This window comes from Sycon ciliatum, chromosome 3 (genome assembly GCF_964019385.1).
Source record: "Sycon ciliatum chromosome 3, ocSycCili1.1, whole genome shotgun sequence".
In the NCBI taxonomy this organism is placed as follows: domain Eukaryota; kingdom Metazoa; phylum Porifera; class Calcarea; order Leucosolenida; family Sycettidae; genus Sycon; species Sycon ciliatum.
In genome coordinates, this window is record NC_088645.1 from 30790593 (window position 1) to 30802516 (window position 11924).

At 46.6% G+C, this 11924-nt stretch overlaps 1 long non-coding RNA gene across 1 annotated transcript in view; it reads right to left on the minus strand.

Moving 5' to 3' along the window:
• Positions 1-2178: 2178 nt before the first annotated feature.
• LOC135812661 (uncharacterized) overlaps positions 2179-11924 on the minus strand; it is a 28846-nt gene continuing 19100 nt past the window's right edge. Inside the window, exon 5 of the long non-coding RNA XR_010552908.1 lies at positions 2179-3016. This is a non-coding gene — a long non-coding RNA (uncharacterized LOC135812661). The remainder of the gene's footprint in view (positions 3017-11924) is intronic.

Genomic DNA, 11924 nt, shown 5'->3' on the forward strand with positions numbered 1-11924 from the left:
TCCGAGGAAGCTGAGACGCTTCCTTCCTACTTGAATCCCAATCGAACTCGCGCACTTCCACCGAAACTGGGTGACTGCGCCCTACTAGATGGGGATTTGTATGCAAAATGTCACTAAAAGCGCCATTTCGTTCTTATAAAAGCACGGATGACCGCGATTGGCCCATATGTTGTAGTCTTTTGGACGCTGAGTCGACTGGTTTTGGTCCGAAAAGGCTGCGATGCAGCGTTCCTCCTTTATTCCCAATCGAACATGGTTGAAGAAGCGGTCACGTGCTCCTGGGTGTCCAAATCAGCTGGTCACCACGCCAGCAGGCGACAACTTTCACACCAAGGTTCAACTCGAGTTCAACTCGAGTGACAGGACTGCACCCAAAAAAGGTCAAACAGGCTAGTAAGTTGTACCCTGCAGGCACGGTGACCAGCTGACTGGTGTACGCAGCAGCACGTGACCACTTGTTCGACCATGTTCGATTGGGAATAAAGGAGGAACGCTGCTTCGCAGCCTTTTCGGACCAAAACCAGTCGACTCAGCGTCCAAAAGACTACAACATATGGGCCAATCGCGGTCATCCGTGCTTTTATAAGAACGAAATGGCGCTTTTAGTGACATTTTGCATACAAATCCCCATCTAGTAGGGCGCAGTCACCCAGTTTCGGTGGAAGTGCGCGAGTTCGATTGGGATTCAAGTAGGAAGGAAGCGTCTCAGCTTCCTCGGACCAAGACCATTCGACTCAGCACCCCGAAGACTACAACTGGTGAAATTTTAATTTTTGCCTTAACTTCCCCTTTAAAGGGTGTCTAATATTACATAATAGAGAGGTTTAGCACAACGAAATTCGTTGTTCATTTACGTTTTGTCGCTGTACGAAAAAGCCGACCGAAATTCGCTGAATTTTTGTTTAGCAGAACGTTCGCCACGAACTTCGGTGTTGCTAGTGGATACCGTGGATGTCCCGGAAATCCCCGCGAATACAAAAAAAATAGTAATCCTCGTCACTCCCCGACTTTCGTAAACTGGTGGCCTCACCACTCGAATGCTTCTTGAGCAGGAGATGAAGCCGATCCACAAGCCCTTTCTTTTTCAGCCCAGCAAATCTCTCATCGCTCTGGGAAAGCAGCACTCGGAGCTGCTTCTTCATTCGTGCGTGATTTCCGCAAGAAACAATTCGGCATCGACCTCACAAGGCGGACCATCATGAGATCCATCTGCGTATCCCACGGAAGTCGTCGTCCCTCCTGATCACCAGAGGTAACAGCAGCTGCAGAAACTGCAGGATTTGAGCTCGGCTCAGACATTCTGGTCGTGAAAACAAGGACCTCAGAAAAAAATGTTGAAAGGAAAGGAAAATTCTCATAGCTCATGTGATCGTGGTACGAAAAGTCGACAGACCAAACTTCGTTGGATTGATGTTTTCCGCGAGTGCGTGTCCCGAAGTTCGTGGCAAGTTTCGTTACTCGTTCCCGGGCTTCAAAATCTAACGAAAATTCAGACGAATTTCGTTATGCTAAACCTCTCTAACAGTACGGTACCGGTACACCTACTTTCATAGCCTCAAAACATCCTTGTTGCAGGATTACATGTTTTACCTTTATATTAGAGACGGCCGATCAGGCCAAAGTTTTGGTGAGGGCACCACAGAAGACCTAACTTCAACTTCATAGCAACAGTTGACACATTATTGTCCCAGAAAGTGGAGAAAATAGAAGATTTATAACCAGGTTTTATTGCAGATGACCTCGTACAATCCACTCTTTGGGTAATACACCGTTGTTGGCTATAAAAACCTGCAATCACCACTCCAAAGTGGTCATTGGCTGCCCCAGCCATGTACGAGTTGCTTGTAATAAAACTATTGATAGGGAAACTCCCCATAAACCACAACACAACCGCTCTCCTAAATCTTGAAGTAACTGATTTTGATTGCTAACTAACAGACTTGGAGGCTAAATGTTCCAGTACAAAGAGAATTTACTGCTTCACAGATACCAGTGGAATTGCATCTACGATAGCCACTACGTGTTGTAAGAATGCTCACTCCAATAACAATTAGAAGTCAACTGTTCTAGCTGAATGCAGAGACACTATTAATTTTTATCAACAAAAGTACAGATTCCTGATGACAAACTAGCATACTCGGGGGCAAAATGTAACAGCGCACAGAGGATATACTTCTTCACAGATTTCAGTGGAAATACATCTATGATAGGCACTATGTGCTGTAAGAATGCTCTCTCCGATCAATGGACAACCAACTGCGTTCAAGCTGAGTGCAGCGACATTAATCAACGGAAGTACAGATTTGTGACCACAAATTAATTGGAGGTAAAATGCAATAATGCATGGCGAAAATACTCCTTCACAGATATCAGTAGAAATGCATCTACTATAGGCACTACTTAGTATGTGTTGTAAGAATGCGCACTCCAATATCAATTATTAGAAATCAACTGTTCTAGCTGAGTGCAGCGACATTATTTTATCAACAAAAGTACAGATTCCTCATGACAAACTAACGTACTTGGAGGCAAAATGTAACAGTGCACAGAGGATATACTTCTTCACAGATTTCAGGGGAAATACATCTACGATAGGCACTATGTGTTGTAAGAATGCTCTCTTCGCTCAATGGAAAACCAACTGGTCTAGCTGAGTGCAGCAACCTTTATCAACGACAGTATAGATTTGTGATAACAAATAAACTTGGAGGCAAAATGTAACAGTGCACAGCGAAAAAACTCCTTCACAGATATTAGTGGAAATGCATTTACGATAGGCACTATGTGTTGTCAGAATGCTCACTCCAATAGCAATGAAAAATCAAAAAATATCGTGTGAAATGCATACTGATTATTACCTCTTACAGTCATGCATAATAATTGTATATAGGTGTGTTGACATATGCATGCATGTGTATGCGTGGTGTAACACTACAGGAATGCTAACAATGACTGGAACTGGCCGTCAGCTTTTTCCACTTGCCAAGGCTTGTTGAAAACCTTCCCACTGTTCTCACTGCAAACAAAATGAACACAAAACATTGCCCTTGTCTCAATGCAAGTTAGTATTGCTGTATTTTATAAGATCCTGATGAACAACTCTTTTCATGGCCAGCTCTACCAGCAGTAGTTTAAAAGGGACTGTACTACTGTTCCAGTTTGCATGTTATTTTGCTTACTGTACTCCATTATGGATTTATGTTCAGTATCTAATGGCATAAATCCTGTCATAAACTTAAACTTTAGAGATATTCATATACTAGTAAACTGAAGAGCAGTATTTTCCAGTTATGCCAGGGTCGTCCGTAATTTTCGGGAAAATTCCATCCTGATGCAAAAACAGTGGGTGGCTGGTCAGGAACGCGGGCGGAATATTCTTTTTTTTCGCATTTATTCTAACACCTGGTGCACTATGTTGAGTAGTGTAGGATGGATTGTTGCAAATAGCAGTCTTTCACTATGACGTAGAACACGCATGGGCAGTAGATCAACTGACCAACTTGTACCCCACACACAGACGTGAGATCTTACTTTTATATACCGTATTTTTCCGGTTGTAAGTCGACCTTTTACAACTTAAAATAGACGGAGAAAGGGTGGGGGTCGACTTACAACCGGGATTCGACTTATAACCGGGAACTATCTATATCTTACAAAAAATGATCTGCACTGCATGCAAAAGTGCACCATGTGTACACATTGTTGCCAGTTTATTGGCATTTTTCAAGGATTGGTACGTTATACCCTCCATTACGAACCACACAACAAGCTGACCTGTTTGGGAGCTATTTCGCGTTGTATTACCAGGAGATAGGCAACAATTGCCGCATACAATATGCAATATTCTGGTCCAATGCCAGCGCTAGTATTGCAAGCACCGCTGTGCGTTAGTATGGCCAATGCCGACACTAACTGGGGCAACAATTGCCCGGCGAGAATTCAGACATGTCAATACACGAGTATGCAGTAGGGATGCACTTGTGGGCGAATGTAGGCGCACTTGGTTTAATGCCGGCCTGACCCACGATCCCTACTGTTGAATTCAGATGTGTCAATACACGAGCATGCAGTAGGGATGCACTTGTGGGCGAATGTAGGCGCACTTGGCTCAATGCCGGCCTGACCCACGATCCCTACTGTTCTCCCTTACGGGATGGCTTACATGATGCACTTGCGAGCGAATATAGGCGCACTTGGCTCAATGCCGGCCTGACTCACGATCTCTACTGTTCTCCCTTTCGGGATGGTTTCGAATGGAATGCTAGTGGGAGATGATGAGGTGGGTGGTGGTGATCAGAAACTGGCCGCGATAGTCAAACAATTTGACCGTCAGCACAGCAAAGCGAAGAGCAAGAAACAACAGCATGGCGAATTGGAGTAATGCGCATGCTCCGCACAGTCCCGTGCAGAAACGCGGGAATTCGGAGTGCATGCATGTTATGCATGTACAAGTGTTGCTTATGGCAAGGATGTTGGTGTGTTGCTAACTCCACTGACCGTGCCATGCACGGAAACTTATAATTAAGTAATGTTGAAATGTTTACATGATTTTTTGATGTGTTAGTAGCAGGAGGTGGTTTGTAGTGCTTCGTTGGGTGAACACTTTAAAACGCAGAATTGAGACCTCCGGATACGGGGGTCGACCTATAACCGGGGTCGACTTACAACCGGTAAAAATACGGTACTTAAATGGACGCAGTTCTTCAGAAGTTTTTTTTAAATTTTCTAATTGGTACAAGTACGGGGGAAATAGAAACAAGTAATGGGAAAGAGAGGAGGGGGGCAGTGGATATAAACAAATTTGCATAAGGAAGGATATTGAAGGTCGCTCAATTGAGTGTCACAAACTGGTCTTCTCAGCATCCTTCTGTGCAGATCATGAGTGGAGACATTATTACTTTCTGCGGCTCATGGGTTTGAGCCCCTCATAAGGGACTTTTTCTTCTTCTTTTTCCATGTTTTTTTGGAATGACATACCACATTTCCGAATTGAAAGGAGGTTCTACAGCAGGAATTTGCCCAAATACCCCCTATAGCCTTTTTCTCTTTCCTCCTGAGTAAGGGTGTGACTTGACACGCAATAAGCTGCAAAACAGCAACATTATTGTTTTTTCCCCATGCTCACAATGTCTTTGATGCGAACACAAATTGGGGAAGCTATGGAAGATTGCAGCAGGTGATAGTTCTGAAATGTGTTGTACAAAGTAGGCCCTATGGACAAAATCACACAACATGTCCTTAAAATCTCATTATCTGCTATTTTTCATAGCGGCATACGGTAAAAAAATTCACTGTTCACGTGAGGCTTGGCTGGAGGCCTAGTTGTTCGCATTCGCAGGAATGCCACCACCCTCAAGGATCAAGGCAGGAACACCACCACCCTCAAGGATCAAGGCAGGAACACCACCACCCTCTAAGATCAAGGCACAGATGCAGCTCATAAAGCGATAGGAGGTAAGTAGATCAGAGCGACCCACAATGTGGTCAAAGACAAAAATTCCATTCACTGCATCCATGTTTCACTCGGGCCAGGCCACGAGTTCCCAATTAACTGTGGGCCGCAGCACGGGATGAGGCCCACGTAGAGTGGCAAAATTTCCTTGTCAGTTTTGTGCGATTTTGTAGCACTCGATGACTATATTTGATTTAATTAATTTTAATCATAACTCGTAACATTTTGTCCTTTGTTTTATCCATGATTACTTTAACTCAACATCCGAGTTCAAATCTTTTAGCTAGATGCACCTTATTATCTAATTATTTCACTTTTTTAACTAGTTCCTTCCCATTTTCGTACATTTTCTTTTTTAATTCAACCATTGTTCGTCATCTTTCTGTTCCCTATTCAATGAAAAATCCGTCATTTATGAACGACCCGAAGACCACATTCTATGATTCATGATTCAGATGACCTAGACTAAAAAACATCACCGCGTCATTGGTTTTATCAAGAGTACATAACCCCCCAGTGTAACAGTTTTCCCCTGTTCTCTATAACTTTACACTCCCTCGCACCTCATGCGTCCTACGCCTGTCTATTAGCACCTTCATTGGCGCCATTGCCACATGTATACTATCACATTTTGCATATAACTGGTCGAGGCACGCTCAACCAGGCCTCTTACTTTTCAAGTTTGATTAAACCTGTTACACTGGCAGCAGAGGATGGTTACTACTCTGCTTTTGGCAGGTGTTCTGGTCGCTCTGCTTACGCTCCTCGTACTCGTCGTTCGGCTGATAAACGATATCAAGACCGCTCAGCGCGTTAGCCAAGGAAACCGAACGATACATCCGAACTCGGAACCGTGGGAGCCAACACCCCGCCTTACGAAAGAGCCGCCTGTGTTTGGAGGAGATTCCGCTACATTCAAAGAATGGACGTTTGCAATGGACATGGCCCTACGGTCGTTGGCACTCCCAAATGCGGCACAGAGGGTCGACTACGCGGCAGGATTTTTGACTGGAAACGCTCGTCTTTGGTTGATAGCGGCATTGGAAGCTAACCAAGTGTTTTCCGACTGGCCTGCTCTGAAAGCGGCACTTGGCGATGTGTACGGACCACGGCACAACGAGGAAACATCGCGTATGGGACTAATTTCCGCAGCGCAGCGCGGGTCGCTGGACGCATACATTGCTGCTTTCACTCGCCTCAGCCTGCAAGTGCCGGAAATCGACCACCACACCAGAGCGCTGCTGTTCGTCAGGGGTCTAGTGCCGCACATCCAGCGACAGGTCATGCGTGAGCATCCACGTACCCTGGAGCAAGCTGTCATGGCAGCAAACACCGTGGAGCAGTCGTCAGGGCCACCGGCGTCGGGGCCACCAGCCAGTAGAGAGTCGCGTTCCGTGCCCAGCTTCCGTGGTCAGGGCCTCCGCAAGCTGACGGACCAAGAGCGTGTCCAACTGCGAGCAATGGGACACTGCTTTGCTTGCAGGAAGCCAGGCCACCTCGCTAAAGACTGTACTGAGGGTGGACAGCGCTACCCAAACGCTGGTCGCCAGTAAGAAAGGGGGTGCGCTTACTGGCGACGACCCAAGCGCCCACGCCGGTACCAGTCGCTAACCGGTTCGGAGCTCTGGAGGTTGAAGACGTTGCTCTCCAGGAACCTACGGAGCCGGAGACACCCATAGCTGTAGGAAATTGTCCCGTTGCAGAAAGGTGTCATGTCAGCAACGTCAGCGTCGGCAATGAACCTGAACACGACCTACTGCGCATACAGGGAAAGATCGGCGGTCGCCGTGCAGTGATGCTGATAGATTCCGGTTCGACGCATGACTTCATTGCAGACAGTTTTGTTCGAAAGCATCATCTTGACACGGATGCAAGCTCAGCAGTGCTGAGCGTAACATTGGCGGACGGCTCGACCAGCGAGGTCCCGCAGATTTCCACACGCACGCTAAGGGTGACAGTCGGGGGCTTCAGTGAGGAACAGCACTTTACTGTGTATCCCCTGACTCGCTACGACGCTATTCTTGGCAAGCCGTGGCTTACAAGGAACAACCCCAGCATCAACTTCCGTACGAACGAAGTTCAGTTGGACGGTGAGCCCTTTGTTGCCAAATTGCCTTCAGCTAACCCGCCGACAGCCGACAAGCTCGTCATGCCCTGAGGAGTGGAGCCGAGGGGTTTCTTGCATGGGTCACTGCTGCAAACGAGGAGAATCGTTCCGGGCCACAACTCCAGGAATCAGAGCAACAAGACATCCAGAACCTGCTCAAGAGGCACCAGGATTTATTTCCAGACGAGCTGCCGAATGAGCTTCCACCGAAGAGACCAGTCGACCATGAAATCCAGATAGAAGATGGAGCCAGACCACCGTCTCGACCCGCCTACCGCCTGCCGAAACCAGAGATGGAAGAGCTCCAGTCACAGCTATCAGAATTACTTGAGAAGGGATTCATTGAGCCAAGTAAGTCGCCATACGGTGCACCTGTGTTTTTTGTGAAAAAGTCGGATGGTACTCTGAGAATGGTGTGCGATTGGCGAGAATTGAATAGAATTACGATCAAAAACAAAGCTTGTCTTCCTAATATTGATGACTTATTCGACACGATCCAGGGCAGTGCATATTTCTCCAAGTTGGACTTGCGGTCAGGCTACAATCAAATCAGAATTCAAGACTCGGATGTTTCTAAGATGGCCATTAATACGCCGTTCGGCCACTTCCAATTTAGAGTCATGGGATTCGGGCTGACTAATGCCCCGGCCACCTTTCAATCACTCATGAACTCTATTCTGAAACCACATCTCCGAAAATTCGTTGTAGTATTCTTGGATGACATTCTAGTTTTCAGCAAGACCTGGGAAGATCATCAGCATCATCTTCAAACAGTTCTAGAAACACTTAGAAATAGTGAGCTGTATTGCAAACAGTCTAAATGCGAATTCGGCGTGAGAGAAGTTCTCTTCTTGGGGCATAAAATCAACGGCACATCAATTTCCCCTGATCCCAAGAAGATAAGTGCTGTGGAAACATGGCCAACTCCGTCGTCAGTAACTGATGTGAGGAAGTTTCTTGGCTTTGCAAACTATTTCCGAAGGTTCATAGATCGACACTCGACCATCTCTCGTCCATTAGAAGAAATCACCGGAAAAAATTCACGCTTTGAATGGAGCGCTGCTAGACAGAAGGCATTCGAGTCTCTAAAATCAGCATTACTCGAGGCGCCAGTGTTGCAACTGGCCGATGTTGAGAAAAGCTTCATGGTAGAAACTGACGCAAGTGACTTTGCCGTGGCGGGTGTGCTCCTGCAGCAGGGAGAAGATATGGATTTGCATCCCGTAGCCTATTGTAGTCGGAAACTGTCAGCTGCAGAACGCAACTATACTGCGGCCGAGAGGGAAACGTTGGCTGTGGTATTTGCATTAAAGTGCTGGAGAATCTATCTATTCCGCCACTTTGACCTGATGACTGATAATATGGGTGTTGTCTATTTACGAACCAAACCGACTCTCACCAAGCGTGAGGCAAGATGGGTAGAGTTTTTAGCTGACTATGACTTTACGGTCTTTCACAAACCAGGAAAGAAAAACATTGCCGACCCGCTTTCACGCCGTCCAGATCTGTTCAGTGATTCTGAAATAGGCGGGTCATCCTATCCTCCTAACATTCAGTTGAATGCCATAGAGCATACCCTAGAGATTAATCCAGACTTAGCGCAGTTAATTGTCAGCGGTTACAAGTGCGACAAGGATCTTGCTCCCATTATCAGGAGACTGAAAAATTCAAGCCATGACAATCTGCACGACCGTTACCTTCTAAATGAAACACCCGGTTATCTTTATCTCAGATCTTCACCACAGAACAGGTTATGCATTCCAAAGAGTAGCAAACTCCGACTCGCCCTGCTTCAAGAATACCATGACTGTGTGACTGCGGGGCATCCTGGTCGAGATCGCACCTATTTCAGACTCTCTAGATATTTCTATTGGCCCAGAATGGGACTGGATGTAAAGGCGCTTGTCAAGTCATGTGACGTCTGCCAACGAGTTAAAGGCGGCCAGCTAAAAACTGGTCTCTTGCAGAATTTACCAGTGCCCAGTCAGCCGTGGGCGGATATCTCGATGGATTTTATCATGGGTTTGCCTAGGACCGATACAGGTCATGATGCTATATATGTATTTGTAGACCGCTTGACAAAGTGTGTACATTTAGCACCTACTTCCTCTACTATTGACGCTAAAGGAAGTGCTGATCTGTATATTCAACATGTATTTCGACTTCATGGTTTGAGTTCTAGTATTGTATGTGATCGTGATCCAAGATTTACGGCAGCATTTTTTCAGGAATTGTTTGATCGCTTAGGAACGAAACTAGCATTTAGTACTGCCAATCAACCTCAGACAGATGGCCTAACTGAACGAGTAAACAGAATAGTAGAGGATGTGCTGAGGGCTTTTGTAAATCATAAACAAGATAACTGGGATATGCTCCTACCTCTCTGTGAGTTTTCTATCAACAGCGCTACTCAATCATCTACAGGAAACACACCGTTCTTCTTAAATTACGGTCTAAATCCCAGAGCGCCACCCGACTTCCTCAACCCTGTTCAGGGAGGCAGAGATTCAGCTGATTGGTTGCAAGCAAGACAAGACGCGGTCAAGATCTCACAAGATGCGCTAGTGGCAGCTCAAGCTCGTCAGGCCTTCTATGCAGATCGGACAAGGGTCGAGGAAAAGCTGAAGGTGGGAGATTTGGTAATGGTCTACCGGGATTTCCTCCTGACTCCTGAAGCTCGGGACCGACCATCCCATAAATTACGCCCCAAGTGGTTTGGCCCCTTTCCTATAACCCATGTGGTCGGCCCGAATGCCTACAAGCTCAAGTTGCCTCATACCAGCCGCTGTCACCCGGTATTTAATGTGTCGGCACTCCGTGCCTACGAGAAGAACGCTATTCCTAATAGGAGACAGCCTACGCCTCCGCCTATCACGGACCTTGATGGTCATGCCCGCTATTTGGTGGAGAACATTCTCAGTCACCGCCGCCGGCAGAATCAGCTTCAGTACCTAGTCAAGTGGCAAGGCTACTCTGATGCCACTTGGGAGCCTGAACATTATTTGTTGGATGAATCTGGTAATGACATTGTTCCACTTCAGAAGTACAAAACCTTGGCTTCTGCCCGCTGAGTTTTGCAGTTGAATTTCTAGTTTCACCTTACACATTTGTTGAGCTTATTACACTTTATTTGCATGGAGTTTCAGTCGTCTTATTGTGTTACTTCAGTGCGAAGCCTTTTTTCGTCTCGCACGTGTTTGCGCTTATTGTACTCTATTCCACTTGAGCATTTGGGTTATAAGCTCCTTCCTCTCCATAGGAGGGGGATGATGTAACAGTTTTCCCCTGTTCTCTATAACTTTACACTCCCTCGCACCTCACGCGTCCTACGCCTGTCTATTAGCACCTTCATTGGCGCCATTGCCACATGTATACTATCACATTTTGCATATAACTGGTCGAGGCACGCTCAACCAGGCCTCTTACTTTTCAAGTTTGATTAAACCTGTTACACCCAGAGTGTGCAACGCCTGATCCAGCTCTGCATTGGGTCTTGGTCGATCGTAATTGGATCTTCTGATGTCATGCGTGCACTCCATACCAGCGCAAGGCCGGTCTCGAGGCAAGGCACCATTGTTTTTAATCCGAGAGTACCCGTGACTCCCCGGGTTCCGCTCAGATGCCTAGTGTACGGTATTATGACGCAAAGATCCGATTCCGCTCGACCAAGACCCTATGCAGAGCTGGACCAGGCGTTGCACACTCTGGGGGTAATGTACTCTTAGTTTTATGCAATATGGATGCACACACACACACTCTGGTTTATGCACTCTTGCTGTTGCCTGTTGGCTTGTCAAATCTATACTAGTGCAAACTAACAGCATGACAGCGCATAGGAGCAGTTTTCGTATCATTCTGCAAAGCAGATTATTACAAAAGTTATCTGAAATGATAAGGGTACACTGTTCCCTTATCAGTTCAGAAAACTTTTGTAATGGCCTGATCATCAACATAGTCCGGGAGCAAAGTTCAAAAAAGTTCTTCTAAATGGGACTTTGCTCGCACCTGTAAGAGGGGACACTTTGGAAGGTTCTGTGTGCGTGCGTGTGCACTGGCTTATGTGTGTGTGTGTGTGTGTGTATGTGTGCGTGTGCGATGGCTCATATATGTGTGTGTGTGTGTGCGTGTGCGCGTGTGTGCATGTGTGTGTATGTGCATGTGCACCCTGGCTCGCGTGGGCACGCTCGTGTGTGTGTGTGTGTGTGTGTGTGCATGCCCCCTCTGGAAGCGCTGTACATACTCTTGTGTGTGTGTGTGTGTGTGTGTGTGTGTGTGTGTGTGTATGTGTGTGTGTGTGTGTGTGTGAGCGTGCCCCCTCTGGAAGCGCTGTACATACGCAGTTTGAAGCAGGAGCTATGTCGACAA